Source organism: Canis lupus, chromosome 12 (assembly GCF_011100685.1).
Source record: "Canis lupus familiaris isolate Mischka breed German Shepherd chromosome 12, alternate assembly UU_Cfam_GSD_1.0, whole genome shotgun sequence".
Classification (NCBI taxonomy): domain Eukaryota; kingdom Metazoa; phylum Chordata; class Mammalia; order Carnivora; family Canidae; genus Canis; species Canis lupus.
Window position 1 is genome coordinate 8,859,206 of NC_049233.1, and position 17,821 is coordinate 8,877,026.

Consider the following 17,821-nt stretch of genomic DNA (forward strand, 5'->3'; position numbering starts at 1 on the left):
GAGAGTAAAATACCATTTCTGCATATTAATTGGCAATTCTCATTTATATTTAGAGTAAGACTCTCTCTCCTTCTCTGACCCCCCTCTACCCATCTCCTCCCACTTATGTGCCATCTAACTGGCACATAGGAAAAAAAGATGTGGTTACTATGCTTCTCTCACTGTAGCCTGAGATCTCCTGCTTGTCCCTCCAGGGTTAGAGCTGGGGAGGGAAGAGAGGCAGGAAAGCCATTTTGTTTTTTAATTTTATATTATTTTAATTTTTAAAGATTTATTTATTTATTTATTCATGAGAGGCACACACAAAGAGAGAGGCAAAGACAAGGCAGAGAGAGAAGCAGGCTCCTTATAGGGAGCCCAGTGTGGGACTTGATCCTGGATCCTGGGGTCACGCCCTAAGCCGAAGACAGACACTCAACCGCTGAGCCACCCAGGCGTCCCTTGTTTGTTTTTTTAAAACAGTTTTGCGTATCATAGTTTATATACCATAAACTTCATCTGTTATAAGTATATAACTCAATGATTTTTAGTATATATAGAGAGATGTGCCACCACCATAATTTCAACTTTGTTAGAACATTTCCATTACTCCAAAAAGTGTTCTTGACCATACTTGCAGTTAAGCCCTATTCCTTCTCCCAGGCCAAAGCAACCACTGATCTGCCGCCTTCATAAATTTGCCTTTTCTGGATACGGAATCATATACTATGTGCTATTTTATATCTGTATTCTTTCACTTACCATTAATTTTTGATGTTTATCGGTATCATTATATGAATCAGAAATCTGTTCATTTTATTACTGAATAGAATCCTATTGGATGGCTATATTATTCACTCACCAGGTGATGAATATTTGGATTATTTACAGTGTTTGGCCATTATGAACAATGCTGTCATGAAAATTCACCTATATGACTTTGTGGATATATCTTTTTATTCTAGTGAGTTTGATCCTAGAAAAGGAATTTTTGAGTCCAATGGTAAGTTTATATTTAAGTTTTTTTTAAAGATTTTATTTATTTATTCATTCATGAGAGATAGGGAGAGAAAGAGAGGCAGAGACACAGGCAGAGGGAAAAGCAGGCTCCCTACAGGGTGCCCGACATGGGACTCGATCCCCAAACTGGGATCATGCCCTGGGCTGAAGGCAGGAGCTCAACCACTGAGCCACCCAGGGATCCCTATATTTAAGTTTTTAAGAAACTGCTGACTGTCTTCCAAAGAGGCTGCATCATTTTTCATTCCTATTAGCAATGTTTGATGAGTACAGTCTCTTCACAGCCTCACAAAGTTCTTTATTTTAATACCATTATAGTCAACATAGAGTGTTAAACTAGTTTTGGGTGTACAATATAGTGTGTTGTCTGTCTTTTTAATCCTAGCCAGTCTTGTGGATGTATAGAGGTATCTCACTGTGGTTTTGATTCTCATTTCTCTAATGACCAGTGATGTGGAGTACCTCTTCATGTACTATTAGCTATCTGTATAACTCCTCTCCTAAAATGTCTATTCAAATCTTTTGTCCATTTTAAAATTGGATTATTAGTCTTTTTCTTATTGAGTTATAAAATTTACTTATATTTTTAGATATAACTCCTTTATCAGATATAGGATTCACAAGTATTTTCTCCATATATGATTTGTCTTTTCATTCCCATAGTGTCTTTTGAAATATGAAACTTGAAAAGTTTGATGTGAAGTCCAATTTGTCACTTTTTTTCTCCTATGGATTATGCTTTTAATGTTGTATTTGAGGACTCTTCGCTAAACCTAAGGTCACAAAGGTCTTCTCCTATTTTTACTCTAAGTAGTTCTACAGTTTTAGTTCTTTAAGTCAATGATTCAAATCAATTTTTTTCCTGTATATTTCCAATTGCTTAGCACCATTGGTTGAAAAAATATGCTTTTCCTATTGAATTGTTGGAAATCAATTGTATAGAAATGTAAAGTGTTATTTTTGGATGTTCAGTTCCATCCCGTTGATCTATAATATAGATCGTATGTAGATTCTATATGCCCATTCTTCTGCCAACACCATGCTGTCTTGATTATTGTAGATTTATAGTAGGCTTTGAAGTCAGGTAATGTAAATGTTCCAACTTTGTTCTTCTTTCTCTTTTTTTTTTGTATATTTTTTTATTGGAGTTTAATTTGCCAACATATAGTATAACACCCAGTGCTCATCCTGTCAAGTGCCCCCCTCAGTGCCTGTCACCCAGTCACCCCAACCCACTGCCCACCTCCCTTCCACTACCCCTTGTTTGTTTCCCAGAGTTAGGTGTCTCTCATGTTCTATCACCCTCTCTGATATTTCTCGCTCATTTTCTCTCCTTTCCCCTATAATCCCTTTCACTATTTTTTATATTTCCTGAATGAATGAAACCATAAAATGTTTGTCCTTCTCTGATTGACTTACTTCACTCAGCATAATACCCTCCAGTCCCATCCACATTGAAGCAAATGGTGGGTTTTTGTCATTTCTAATGGCTGAGTAATATTCCATTGTATATATAGATCACATCTTCTTGACCCATTCATCTTTCGATGGACACCGAGGCTCCTTCCACAGTTTGGCTATTATGGACATTGCTGCTATAAACATTGGGGTGCAGGTGTCCTGCCGTTTCACTGCATCTGTATCTTTGGGGTAAATCTCCAGCAGTGTAACTACTGGGTCATAGGGCAGTTCTATTTTTAACTCTTTGAGGAACCTCCACTCAGTTTTCCAGAGTGGCTGTACTGTTCACATTCCCACCAACAATGCAAGAGGGTTCCCCTTTCTCCACATCCTCTTCAACATTTGTTGTTTCCTGTCTTGTTAATTTTCACCATTCTCACTGGTGTGAGGTGGTATCTCATTGTGGTTTTGATTTGTATTTCCCTGATGGCAAGTGATGCAGAGCATTTTCACATGTGCTTGTTGGCTGTGGCTATGTCTTCCTTGGTGAAATTTCTGTTCATGTCTTTTGCCCATTTCATGATTGGATTTTTTGTTTCTTTGCTGATGGACTTTCTTCAGAGAGTTGGAACAAATCATCTTAAGATTTGTGTGGAATCAGAAAAGACCCCGAATAGCCAGGGGAATATTGAAAAAGAAAACCAGAGGTAGGGGCATCACAATGCCTGATTTCAGGTTGTACTACAAAGCTGTGATCATCAAGACAGTGTGGTACTGGCACAAAAACAGACACATAGATCAATGAAACAAAATAGAGAACCCAGAAATGGGCCCTCAATTCTATGGTCAACTAATATTTGGCAAAGCAGGAAAGACTATCCACTGGGAAAAAGACAGTCTCTTCAATAAATGGTGCTGGGAAAATTGGACAGCCATATGCAGAAGAATGAAACTAGACCACTCTCTTTCACCATACACAAAGATAAACTCAAAATGGATGAAAGTTCTAAATGTGAGACAAGAATCCATCAAAATCCTAGAGGAGAACACAGGCAACACCCTTTTTGAACTTGGCCACAGCAACTTCTTGCAAGATACATCTATGAAGGCAAGGGAAACAAAAGCAAAAGTGAATTATTGGGACTTAATCAAGATAAAAAGCTTCTGCACAGCAAAAAAAAACAGTCAACAAAACTAAAAGACAACCTACAGAATGGGAGAAGATATTTGCAAATGACATATCAGATAAAGGGCTAGTTTCCAAGATCTATAAAGAACTTGTTCTTCATTTTCAATTTTGTTTCATTTATTCTAGTTCCTTTGCATTCTATACGAATTTTAAGATAAGCCTGCCAATGTTTTTTTTTTTGCCAAAAACAAACAAATACACAAACTTTGGTTAGATTTTGATAGGAGTGCATTGAATCTATACATCAATCTTGAGAGAAGTACCATTTAATAATATTGAATCTTCCAGTCCATGAACACTTAGAAGTAGAGGAGTCTACCCTATTTGTGGCTTCACTTTCCATGGTTTCAGTTACCCATGGTCTCTTGCAGTCTTGAAGCAGATGGTCCTCCTTCTGACATACTGTCAATAGTAGCCTAATATTACATTACAATACCTATATCATTCCCCTCATTTCATCACACCATGTAGACATTTTATCATCTCACACCACCACGAGAAGGGTGAATACAGTACAACTGATATTTTGAAAGAGAAACCACATTCATGTAACTTTTATTACAGTATATAGTTACAGTTGTTCTATTTTATTATTAGTTGTTGTTAATCTCTTACTGTGTTTAATTTATAAATTAAACTTAATCCTGGGCATGCATATTTAGGAAAAAAAACATACTATTTATAGGGTTTAGTACTATTTGTAGTTTTAGGCACCCACTAGGGTCTTGGAACATATCTCCTGCTGATAAGGGGGGTACTACAGTATGTTGTTTGATTTCCAAATACTTGGGGACTTCCCAGATTTCTTTTTGTTGTTGTTTCATAATGTAATTCCTCTGTGGTAAGATATCATACTTTGTATGATTCAATCCTTTCAAATTTATTGAAACTTATTTTGCCCAATGTATAGTCTTTGCTGAAGAATGTTCCAGGTGTGCTAAACAGAAAGGGTATTAGAGAGGAAGATACTTCCTAATGATAAATTGGTTACCCAATGGCTGCAGATTATCAGGCACACTTGAAATATTCTTCAGAAAAGACCATATACTAAGTCATAAAACAAGGATCAATGCATTAAAAAATATTGAAATTGCACTAAATATGGCATTTGACCACAAAGGAATTCGATTGTAGTACCAAAGTAGACTTTAATACACACACACATACATGCACATATATACCAGATGTTAATTATGTCAAGTTGGTTGATAGAGCTTTCAAGTCTTCTATATCCTTGCTAATATACTGTTTAGTATTTGATCACAGTTATTATTGAATTTTCTATTTCTTCTTTCAATTCTGCACTTTTTACTTTGTGACTTTTGAGTTCCCTTTTTTTGTATCTTTCTGATATATTGACTATTTTATCATTATGAAATATTCTTTGCCTATAATACTATTTCTGGTTTTGAGAAATGTATTTCCTTTTTAAAATATTTTATTTATTTATTTATGATAGTCACACAGAGAGAGAGAGAGAGGCAGAGACACAGGCAGAGGGAGAAGCAGGCTCCATGCAGGGAGCCTGACGTGGGATTTGATCCAGGGTCTCCAGGATCACGCCCTGGGCCAAAGGCAGGCGCTAAACCACTGCACCACCCAGGGATCCCGAGAAGTGTATTTCCTGACAATAATATTGCCACTCCAGATTTTTTGTGGAGGCTATTCGCACAGTATACTGTTTTTCCAAACTCTTACTTTCAACTTGTTTGTGTCTTTGACTCTAAGATGCTTTTCTTTCAGATAGCACACAGGTGATTCTACCGGTTCATTCACATGTACTTATGTTTATGGTTGGATTTACATGGACTGTTTTGCTATTCTTTTCTGTTTGAAACAAACAGCGTTTTTTGTGTGTTTTTAAGGAGTTTCATTTTAATTTCTTTTTGTTTTAACTATGTTTTGGGGATTATTTTGCCTAACATTTGAAGAATATTTTTGCTAGATTTAGAATTTACTAGTTAAGAATGTTTTTCTTTCAGGGACTCCTGGGTGGCTCAGTGGTTGAGCGTCTGCCTTTGGCTCAGGTCATGATCTCAGGGTCCTGGGATTGAGTCCCACATCAGGCTCTCTGTGGGGAGCCTGCTTCTCTCTCTGCTTGTGTCTCTGCCTCTCTTTGTGTGTCTCTCATGAATAAATAAATAAAATCTTTTTTTTTTTAAAAGAATATTTTTCTTTCAAGCATTTGAATATATCATTTTACTTTCTTCTGGCTCCACTGTTTCAGATGAGAAGATAGCCATTATCCTATTGATACTCCTTGCATATAATGTATCTTTTTCCCCTAATTCTTTCAAGATTTTCTCTTTTTCTTGTTTTTTTTTTTTAAGGATCTGACTGTGATATGTCTAGGTCTGAATTCCTTTGTGTTTATTCCACTTAGAGTTTTTAAGCCTCTTAGATCAGTAGCTTAAGTAGATCAGTAGGTTATCATTAAATTTTGGAACATTTATGCCACCATATATTCAAATTTTAGGGGATCTATTTCTATCTCTTCTCTCCTGGGACTTCCATTATATGCATATTGGCATAGTTGATGTTCCATAGATCTCTGAGGCTCTTCTTTAGTTTTTCCCTCTTTTCTTCAGATTGGTCATTAAAAAATTTTTTTTTAAAATTTTACTTATTTTTTTAAGAGGGGGGAGGGACAGAGCAAGAGGGAGAGAGAGAATCTTAGGCAGGCTCCACATCCAGCATGGAGCCCAACTCGGGGCTCAATCTCACAACCCTGAGATCATGACCTTAGCGAAAATCAAGAGTTGGATGCTTAACTGACTGAGCCACCCAGGTACCCCCTCCTTACTAATTTCTATTCATCTATCTTAAAGTTCACTGATTCTTTCTTTTATCATCTTGAATCTCCTACTGAACCTTACAGTGGATTTTTCACTTTAGTTGTATTTTTTAAATCCAGAATTTTCATCTGGTTCTATTTTTTTAAAAAGATTTTATTTATTTATTCATGAAAGACAGAGAGAGAGAGAGAGAGAGAGAGAGAGAGAGAGAGAGAGGCAGAGACACAGGCAGAGGGAGAAGCAGGCCATGCAAGGAGCCCGATGTGGGACTTGATCCCGGGACTCCAGAATCATGCCCTGGGCTGAAGGCAGGTGCTAAACTGCTGAGCCACCCAGGAATCCCCTGGTTCTTTTTAAAACTATGATATCTACATCCTGATTAAAAATCCCTGTTTGTGGGGCACCTGGGTGGCTCAGTGGTTGAGCATCTGCCTTCAGCTCAGGTTATGATCCTGGGGTCCTGGGATCAAATCCCACATCAGACTCCCTGTGGGGAGGTCTGTCTGTGTCTCTCCCTCTCTGTGTGTGTCTCTCATGAATAAATAAATAAAATCTTAAAAAAAAATCCCTATTTGTTCATTCATTGTTTTCACTCTTTCTTTTAATTCTTTAGAGATGGCTTTCTTCAGTTCTTTAGACATATTTAGAACACCTACTTTTAAGTCTTTGCTAAATCAAGCATTTGAAGACATTTAAACAATTTCTATCAACTGCTTTTCCTTCTTGCATATGGGCTACATTTTACTATTTCTTTGTGTGGCTTGTAAATTCTTTTGTTGAAAATTAGACATTTTAGATGACTTTTTGTAGTAACTTCGGATTCTTATCCCTTCCCCTCACACTAAAAGTTGCTGTAGCTGTTATATTTTTTTTGTTTGTTTTGTAATCTGCCTTGGCTAAATGTGTGAAACCTGCAGTATATGGACACTGATTTTTCTGCTCAGTTTTGTTTTTTGAATATTCTTACTTCTATTTATAAAACTGGCTCCCAAATGTCACCCTTGTGTCTTCTTAGTGGTCAGTAAGTGATTTAACATAGCCTCAAACAGAGCTTCAAAGATTCCCATTATTCTTACTTAAAGTTCATCATTTTTTGAAGGATAAACACCTCTCAGATTGTCATATGCCTTTAGTTGATTTTCAGAGTGCTGAAATGATTATTTTTGTCAATTTAATCCAGATTTATAGTTGCTTTGGGGGGATAAGGTATGCTAATCTCCTTACTCAGCCATGGTTGGAAGTCCCTCCTTTCACAGAGAAGTTTTTACTTGACTGGGATAGTTGTAAAATGGCTTGAATTGAAATTGAATATATCAGATTATTTTTCCTGTGAGCCCTTGGGTGGATTCTTCAGAAATTACTCATTTGGGCCCCTGCAACTCCTATGATATGGGCTGTGCATTTTCTTCCTTCATCTGCTTCTCTCCCACTAGTTTGGTTTTCCAATGGTCCATTCCACATCAACTCTTGATACTGGGGCCCCATAATTCTTCCAGGTAGTTCTCTTTGATAAGATCTAAAAAGGGCTCCTGGCTCACTTTCTCTCCCATGTGGCCTGCATATGGTCATCATCAGGAAACATGTATTAATCCATGTCCTAGCAATCTCAAAGAGTGCCAGCCTTCCCAATAAAGCAACTGCTCTCCTTTGATCCACCACGAAATCAATTCATCATCTGTCTCTTGCCCTCTAGATTTCCAGGCTGGAGTCCAACACTATCCACAATTCTTTGCTTTGGGAAGCACTTAGTGAGGTCCTTGACTCATCACCCTCAAGCTGTTCTCATTGTGGGGGTAAAGGGAAGGAATTCTAGTACAGGTCTCTCAAGGAAATCCTCCTCATAATATTCTTTCTCAATTCCACACTTCTAATTCTTTTAATAGGAAGGGGTTTTTGGAGGCATAAAACCAGTACCCAGATATTTCCTTTTGAAAATCTGCTTCTCACTCTGAAACATTATTTTAGAATTTCTTATCTATTGCATCTTGCTGCCTCATTAAAAATTCCAATTCAGCATCCTGTTACACTTGTGTTTATTTTTAGAAATTTCTTATGGTCCTCTTCAGACTAAACAGTGTTTCTTAAAGTTATGGACTGCTCACAGATGTTATGTGAAAAATGGGTCCTATGAGGAAATAACTTCAGGGAATTGTGCTAAGCAAAGATAGGCAGATCTCTTTTTCTGCAGGCCTTCTCAGAATGTTCAATATGCTAATGCACATTGTATAATTCCAAGGCAGGTGGGGCTTATAGAATACATAGTTTTTATGAAATGTATTTGACCATGAGGAACCCTCCCTCTACCTTTTTGGCAAGCCTTTTAAAGGGGTTAGCATTCTGTAGAGCACATTTTGGAAATATTGTCTTGAAAGGTACCAGTAAAAAGGGAAGATATTTTCTTCTTCATCCAGAGAATTCCCCTAAGGCAGGAAATGTGTTACTGCCTTTTACCTCCTGCTAATCACAACAATTCTGAAAGTTTTGTGCTTTTTTTTTTTTTTTAACCTGAAAGTAGTAGATCTGGAATGCAAGGTCTCTACACTAGTCTAAATCCTTATTGATGGGAACTCCATCTTGTTCATCTTTGCATCTCCAAGGCTTACCACAGCGCTTGGCACCTAACTGGAGTGAATGAATGAATAGCATTAGAGGAGGATTTCTCCTCCTCCTTGTCCTCTGGCTCCTTATCTTTCTTCTTCTCCCCCTTCTTTCTCTCCTCTTCCTTCCCTTCCTCCTGCTTCTTCTTTTTCCTCTTCTTCAAACAAAGTAAGAAAAAGTCTTCCCACCAGAGTCCCAAACCACATCTATACAGCAACCAAATACACCTATTGGGTGTCTATGAAACTCTCCAGTGTGTGAAAACCTGTGCTTCTGCATATTTACAGGAGAATTCATTAAGTGTGCAAATGTCCTGTGCTCTTTCCAAGGGCAACCGGGTGGGTTTTATCTTTCTTTCTATCTGTGTGTCTGATTGTGTACACACAGCTGAAAAGACGAGTTACTGAGAAGTTTCCAAAAGAAATGAATGGGATAAACCAGATTGCCAAGTTACTGAGTGGTAATTAAAAACAGACTCCTAACATCATCACTTTGCCATTTTTAAGATATTTTCCTTTAAAAGACAAAACCAGCGAATGATGAAACATGTCATGCTTCTCCTGAAGTCCCTTAGTCTTACACCAGTCCCTGCTCAGTTGTACACACATATATATGCCAGCCCAGAGCCACACATGCTTGAAGAATGTAAGCAGTCTCAAATTATTTTTCAATGGAGAAAAGTATGTGTGTGTGTGTGTGTGTGTGTGTGTGTGTATGTGTGTGTGTGTTACCCATCCTCACCCTCAGTAGAGATCAGTGGGAAGATTCCTTTCTTTCACATTTCAAAATAAAACTTTATCCTGAAACTAAGTGAAATACTTGGCCCTGAGCATTATTTTTCACAGGGGTTGAGCTACTGAAAATGGGACTAGAATGAGAGTTTGTATGCTGCATTGTGAGTGTGCAAGTATTCTGACTCCAGAAATAACATGAGCAGCTGTGTCTACTAGCAAGCATGGCCTTCCCCGGCCTGGGGACCTTAGGCTCTGATCACACATTGTCTGGGGTGGGGGTGGGGGAGGAATCCCACCTCGGTCCCTGTCCACTCAAGTGCTCTATACACTGTGTGATATTCCATCCTATGTCTGGCCAGGTGCAGAGCCTCACTGGCTCTGCTGAGGGGGGCACATACCAGATTAGACACACGCGTGGCCTGCCTCACCGTGGGGGTGGAGGGCCGCCGCCACAATGTCCAGGATTGTGTGTCTTGTGGTTAAACACTTAGGGTTTTGACGTAGGCAAAGGCAGCAGAGCCGACCCTCAAAGCCGCTGCAAACAACCTGAGAAGGCTTCTCAAAAAATGCAGTCCTGCGCCTCGGAAGGAGACAGCTTTTATGGGGCAATTTTCCAATTGCTGCCTATTTGGTGTGGTCATGTCTGATCCCGAGGAAGTTTCTTAACTCTGGGCAAAGATGTTTGCAGAGAACTGGATACCAGGAACCTGGTGAATTGTACATTAATGTTAAGTGCATTCTCGGCGTTAAGAAACACAGAAGCTGTGTGTGTTGGAGGGGGGTGGGGTGGGAAATGGGAAAGGACAAAGAGAAGGACAAGCATGCAAAAATAATGGTCATCTGTACAGTACAAACATTCTGTAATTCAATTCTCACTTTGCACCATGGAGTTGATCCTCCTGTTAATCTGTATTTTTCAGAGAAGCCAAATGATGCTCTTACTCAACTGTAAAAGCCAGAGCTGGGATTAGAAATTAGATTTTCCTGATACCGTTTTTGGAGGCTTTTCTACTATACCACAATGAGGACCTAAACCATCCTCGAGCAGTTTATGTCCTACTGATCCTTTCCAGGAAGAAAGTTTGGTAGCTCTGGACTTTTTCTCTCTTTAGTTGTATCTTTGGATGTTACTGTCTGAAAATAGAATGCCGGGAGGCCTGTTCTAAACAATGGAGATTGCATCTCTTATTATAAGTGAGAGAAGTGGGATGGGGACTGTGATCAAAATGCCTGATGTGTGATATGTCCCTGCTGAACTGGGTCCAGTTTAGAACAAGCTTCTTCCACCTTCTAGGCATCAACAGTGCCCTTGATGCAGAGTTTGACACGTTCCTGAGCAGAGCTTGGGGGTCAGTGGGGCAATTCTGACAGCTTATGTGGTAGGATCAGAGAAACATCACAAATCAGTGATCCTTTCCTTCCCTGTCTCAGAAAAACTCATTGGAGTAGGGACTTTCAATCTGCTTTGCCTTATTTCAACAATCCTCTGGGATGCAAAGATCTTTGTCCCATGTTGTTGATGAGGAACATTTTACTAGGGTTCTCCAGAGAAACAAAACCAACAGGATGTGTGTGTGTGTGTGTGTGTGTGTGTGTGTGTGTGTGTGTGTAGATGGGTAGATAGGTTTATTTTAAGGAATTGGCTCATTCAACTCTGGAGGGTTGAGAAGTACAGAATCTGACGGGGGAGGCTGGCAGGCTGGAGATCTGGGGAAGCTTTGCAGTCCAGGTCTGAAGGCCATCTGCTGGAAGAATTCGGGAGATTAATTTTTGTTCTATTACTGCCTTCCACTGATTGGATGAGGCCCACCCACATTATGGAGGTTCCCTAATTTAATTATTAATCTGGACCTAAAACATCTTTAGAGAACATCTGGAATAATGGTTGACCAAATATCTGGGCATTGTGGCTGAGCCAAGTTAACACATAAAATTAACTACCACAAACACGAAGCTTCAGTGAGTTACCTGCCATCCTGAGATCACACAGCACTGAAAAGCAAAGCTGGAGATTTAATCAAAGTCTCTGATTCTTTTTTTTTTTTAAAGATTTTATTTATTCATGAGAGATACAGTGAGAGAGAGAGGCAGAGACACAGGCAGAGGGAGAAGCAGGCTGCATGCAATGCAGGGAGCCCAACGTGGGACTCCATCCCAGGTCTCCAGGTCTCCAGGATCCAGCCCTGGACTGAAGGTGGCGCTAAACCGCTGAGCCACCGGGGCTGCAGAAAGTCTCTGATTCTAATGAGTTCTCTTCATGATCTTTTTTTTTTTTTTTTTAAGATTGTATTTGTTTATTCATGAGAGACACAGAGAGAGGCAGAAACACAGGCAGAGGGAGAAGCAGGCTCCCTGTGGGGAGCCCGATGTGGGACTCAATCCCAGGACCCCGAGATTACAACCTGAGCCAAAGACAGGTGTTCAACCACTGAGTCACCCGGGCACCCCTTTTCGTGACCTTCTATAGCCCATGTCAGCAAGTCAAGGAAAAAAGGCATGTTATCCATAGAGAGCCTTATCTTGTTTAGATAGCATATTCACTGGCTTCTCATTCATTCTCCAAAAGGTCTTTGCTAAGTGCTGCGAAGGTCCATGCAGTATAGACCGGGAGCGAGCAAGGAGGGAACTTTGTGAAGCCTACTTCTCCCCATGAATAGACTGAGCCTTGGAAGTACGTGGTCGACTCTGGAACCTGGGACAAGTTTGGTGAACTATTTGAGGATCTCTCAGTGAAGAGGTAGACTTTTCTAGGTGAGAAGTGTGGTGTACAGTCTCACTGTGTGTTCAGGGAACCTGCCTGGTTAAATCAGCTGATGACTGATGGGTAAAACAGGTGGGGCTCCCTCCCTGGCTCTCTTGAAAATAGGAGATGCCTAAGTACCTTAGAAATCTAGGGACACCTGGGTGGCTCAGCAGTTGAGCCTCTGCCTTTGGCTCAGGTTGTGATCCCGGGGTCCTGGGATCCAGTCCCACGTCGGGCTCCCTGCAGGGAGCCTGCTTCTCCCTCTGCCTGTGTCTCTGCCTCTCTCTTTCTCTCTCTGTGTGTCTCTCATGAATAAATAAATAAAATTAAAAAAAAAAAAAAAGAACTCTATGGGTTGGGGAGGGAGGGTGGGTGGAGTGTGAATCACATGACCTTGGAAAGGCCCCTGCTACCTTCTGGACTCCTCAGGGCTTACCAGCCTCAAAAACAGCTCCTTAGTCTGAAATCCACATGTTTTATGAGCTTCTGTGGCTCCTTTTCCCAACAGAACCCGAGTAAGCTCACCTGGACAGGCATAGACTCCCTTCTCCTATTACACAGCCTCACTTCCCGCGTTCCCAGCCACCACTGCTAAGTGTCTGGACCTGTCCTACCTCATCTTTAATTCCTTCCTTTCTCTTGCTTTGCCTGGAATGAGTTAATGAGGATGTTGTAAAAGGAGTTAATTCTAAAAGAAGTTAATGAGGATATTCTATTTCTCCTTGGGTCTGCTGCTTCATTTCTATTTGGACTGCTGCTGCTAATTTCTATGAATTACACTACATCTCCTTGTGACTGTGGACAATTAGATTGGCCTGTGGCATGATTTTCAAGGGAGAATGGTCCCATCATAGTTCCTGATACCAGGAATGAGTCAGTCCTAAACGTCTCTTACGCCTTAGTAACTTTCCTGTGTCTTTTTTAACAACAATGATAATTAAAAATGCATACCATTTATTGAATCACGGCCACATGCTGGGCAATATGACAATCAATAGTTGGAAAAGTGGGGACCAAAGTTGGGAGGAAAATGGTGGTTGGCATAGACATTTGGTTGCAGAGACAACGGTTGACTTTCTCCCAAGAGCTCATGGTGGAACTCACAAGAAAAGATGAAACCAGAGGACAGCCTACAACTCTCGGGAGAAGGAGAGCTACCGACAGATCCCGCAGGAATGTTAACATCTAAGTAAAGGAATAACCAGGAAGAGAAACCACACAAGGAAGTTGAAGTGATGGGAAGATGTCCCTGAGAGAGAGGAGCCTCAAGAAAAGGGTGGCATAAGCATTTTAAAGGATGTGGGAATGAAGATGGATAAGACTGATTCATACAAAAGGTCATTGCCTTTAGAAAGAGCAATTGCAGGGATTCAGAGCAGGATGTCAGAGAGTAGCTGGGAGTTGAGGGGCATCTGAAGACACAGTGGCCTGGACTTAATTCCCAAGTGGACTGTGACACTTTCCAGTTCCAGAATTTACTTGCGAACTGCTTCATCTGGTTGAAGTAAGTAAAATTCACATCAGCTTAGTAGGAATAAGGATTGTTCTTTGGGGCGCCTGGGTGGCTCAGTCAGTTAAGCATCTGCCTTCAGCTCAGGTCATGATCCCGGGGTTCTGGGATGAGCCCCACTGTGTTGGGCCCTCTGTTCAGTGGGGAGTCTGCTTCTCCCTCTCCCTCTGCTCCTCCCCTTCTCTCTGCTCATACTCCCTCTCCCTCTCCAATAAACAAATAAACAAAAATCTTAAAAAAAAAAAAAAGGATTCTTCATCAGACTTTGTTGTGTTATTAAAAATGTGGAAATTCCAAAGACTTGGAGTCAGAGGAACTAGGTTCGCATTCAAGGTAGCTTATTCACTGACTATGTATCTTGGGCAGGACATTTATCAGATCTGGCTTCTCTTATATAAAAAAATGGAGGTTATAGTGATAGCTCCCCAGTTGTAAGGTTCAGAAGAGATATATGTGAATAGGCTTTGAAAACTATAAAGAATTATGCCAGTGCAGAGTTTCATGCTAAAAATAATCATCATACCTATAAGCTAGTGCTCAGGAATTGTCCCAATATTATGTTATATCTTGGTGAGTTGATTGGGATGTATGAGGTAAGATTATATTTGGCTGTAAGCAACAGAAGACTCAACTATAGTAATTTAAGCATGTATGAGTTTATTTTTCTCACCTAACAAGAAGTCAGAGGAAAGCACACTCTGATGTCATCCGGGGTTTTAACTCCTTCTTTCTTCCTGTCCACCATCTTCAAGTGCGTGGCTTTTGTTCCCTAGGTTACAGGATGGCTGCTGTGTCTCCAGGCATCATATCCACATCCCAAAAGAGGAGAAATGGTTGAAGGGCATGCTATCTGAATTTGACCTTTCCGTAAAGAGTTTTTCTGGAAGCTGACTCTTGCCTTCCACATGACAACCTCACTGGCCAGAGCTGGGTTTCTTAGTTATCTCTAGCTACCAGAGTCTGGGGCAGAGAGTATTGCAGACTTCTGGTTTCTTTAGTTGAGGAAGGCAAGGGAGAAGGGGCCTATCAATGGCTTTGGAAGCCAATTTTTAATGTCTACTATAGAGCAGAGCTCATCTTGCCAGTGGAGCCTTGATGTGAGGAAGGGGATGGAGGGAGGTGGCAGTGTGTATTATACTCCGGAGGGCAAACTGACAGTGACCAAAGAGCAGGGCTGTGGGCCCTCTGCGGCTTGGACCAGAACATTTTGGCTGTCCCCCATCAAGAGGCTCAGCCCCAAGACTTGGCTCCTTCTGGCAATCAGCCTTTACCAGCTCCTGCCAAAGGGGTAAACACATTCCAACTCCTTGAATCCCTGCTGCACTGTAACAGTGGTTAAGGCATCCCCCCACCTACCCCATCTGGGCTAATGGAAAGTTCACCAGAGTGGTGTTTTCTTAGTGATGCTTTGCGGTTATCCGTGCTCCTTCGCATTAACGAGGAGTCGAATACCTACACATTTCTGTTATCGAACTACACAAGCAATTTGCACAATCATGTGTATCACGTTTGTGTTTATCCTCCAGTCCTTGGGAAGCACGAAGGATAAAGCATTATAACTTGTTTTCTCCATTCTTGAAAGACAGTCCCTAAGCCAAGCCGTCTTTTAAAGCCCTGTTAGCTGGGTGGAGGGACCACTGGAACCTGGTCCTAAACACCTAGAAAACTCTGCAAGGGTCACCACCTAGTGTGGGCACCCTCTGCCTGCACACTCCTGGGATGGGGTGGTGGCGTACACAGATCACTACTCACCCTGAGGATGGTGCCAGTTATGGAGGACAGGGTTGCTCTTGACTGAGGTGACTTCCCGTGGGGGCAAGGAGATGGATCACAATCACATTCAAGGAAAAAAAAGAAAAAAAAAAAAAGAATTAAAAGCGAGTTTTAAAAGTATGAATAAGAGCTATTGTAAATGGCTCAAAGTCTGTATATAAGCAGTGAAGTAAGATGAATTGACTGGCATTGAGTTGGAAAAGCCATACAGAGGCAGGGAGTGTGGAACGTAATTTAATAAAAATAAACTTTTTTTTTTTTTTTTTTGTACATACACGCTCCCAAAGAAGAAATGGAAAAGTTGTTAGGGTGTGGACCGGGGCTTCTAATTAGCTGTTGTGGTGTGCCTGATTTATCTGTGTCCTTGTGCTAGCGCCTTCCCTCCCTGGCCTTCTGGTCCCCCCCGCCCCCCGGGGGGGGCACTCGGGGGAATGAGAGGCATCCCCCTGGCACGTGCCCCCCGCAGCCGGCTCAGCCCAGGTCTTGTCACCCCTCCCCGGGCAGGGCAGGGCAGGGCAGGGGGGTGGGGTGGGGGCGGAGGGGGCAGGAGGCCGCTGCCCAGGTCGCCACCCTCGCCTCCTTGACCTCCCCTGCTTCCCAGTCGGGGGAGCCCCCAGAAGGGAAGGCTCCCTGCAGAGGCTGGAAACAGCTCGGCTCATTGTCCGCCTCGCCCGGCCCCGCCCCGCCCCGCTCCCCTCCTTTCGGTCTGAAAGTGTGAAAATTACAAATCCCAAGGAGCTGCAATCAGAACTCTACCTAGGGAAGGTCCAGAGTGGCCCTGCCATAAATATCCCGCTCCGAGACGCCTGACGTCAGAGCGGGGCGGGCGGGCGGGGAGCGGCGGGAGCGGAGCCCGGGGCGCCCGGAGGAGGCTGCGCGGGCGGCGGCGGGAGCGGCGGGAGCGGCGGGAGCGGGCGGCGGGGCTGCGGGAGCGGCGGCCGCGCCGGGGCCTCGGAGTAAGTGCGCGGGTCGCGGGGCGCGGGCGCGGGGCGCGGGGCCGGGGCGGGGCGGGGCGGGGCGGGGCGCGGCGGGGCGCGGAGCCCGCTGCCGGCACCTCCGCGCCTCTGTCCGCTCCGCTCGCTGCCCGGCCCGGCGCCGACCGGGGACCGCGGGGCGGCCGCTCCGCAGCCTGCCTGGTGTGTGGCTGCCGCGAGTCTGCAGGAGCCGCCGGGACGCACGGGGCTCCGGGGGCCCGGGTGCGGGTCTGTGCGCGTCCGGGTGTGATCTGCGTGGGTCTGGCTGTTTTGGCACATCTGGACACAGGAAATGTCTTTGGAAAACTTAGGGGAAAAACAATATTTTTTGGGGGGTGGCTTTGAAATCTGATTCCTTGTTGTCACAAGTGGACTGAACCTAGCCGGTCCCCCCCCCCCCCCCACCAACTCCCTCCACCACTAACTACCACCAGACTGACAACGTTTTGGTGGTGGCTTTTCTCCCCCGGCTCGGCTCAGTCTTGTGCCTTCACTCGGACGATTTAACTCTTCCCCTGCCCCGGCTCCCACTTGCAAGCTTGGCCTCCGGCCAGCGGGCAGGGCACAGGGACAGGAGGTTCTTGCGCTCCGCCGGCCGCAGGGGGACCTTGGGCAGGGAAGGAGCATCCCGGAAAGAGGGGCCTGGCTCTGGGGGACCTTAGCACCTGCGGCAGCCGCCCAGCCTCCTGCTGTGGCCCTGACATCGCCAGGCAACGGGACTTTGGCTTAACTGAGGAAGGAAAGATCCAGTCTGGAGGCAGGTAATTGGAAGGAGGAGGAGGAGGAGGAGGAGGAGGAGGAGGAGGAGGAGGCGGCGGCGGCGGCGGCGGCGGCGGCCGGGGCACCGCGAGGCCCTGTCCAGTCCTGCCCCGGGGACTGGGAGGGATGCGTCCGCCGCCTGTGCCCGCTGCGAGGGCCGGCCCGGGGCCCGGGAGCGCCGCGGTGCCCCAAACAAGATGCAGGGTCCTAACATAAAGAGACGGTCTGAACCGTGGGGTGGAGGAAGGGGGGTGGTGGGGGAGAGGGAGAGAGATTTTTATCAAAATTGAACACAGATTGCTGAGGTCTGGGCTTGATTTAACTCTTTTCTCTCTGCCTTGGCCAC

At 43.4% G+C, this 17,821-nt stretch overlaps 1 protein-coding gene across 1 annotated transcript in view; it reads left to right on the plus strand.

The window, feature by feature from the left end:
- The first annotated feature begins 17,682 nt into the window (after positions 1-17,682).
- DAAM2 (dishevelled associated activator of morphogenesis 2) overlaps positions 17,683-17,821 on the plus strand; it is a 114,663-nt gene continuing 114,524 nt past the window's right edge. Inside the window, 1 exon segment of the mRNA XM_038553978.1 lies at positions 17,683-17,698. The gene's annotated coding sequence lies outside the window, so the exon portion shown is untranslated.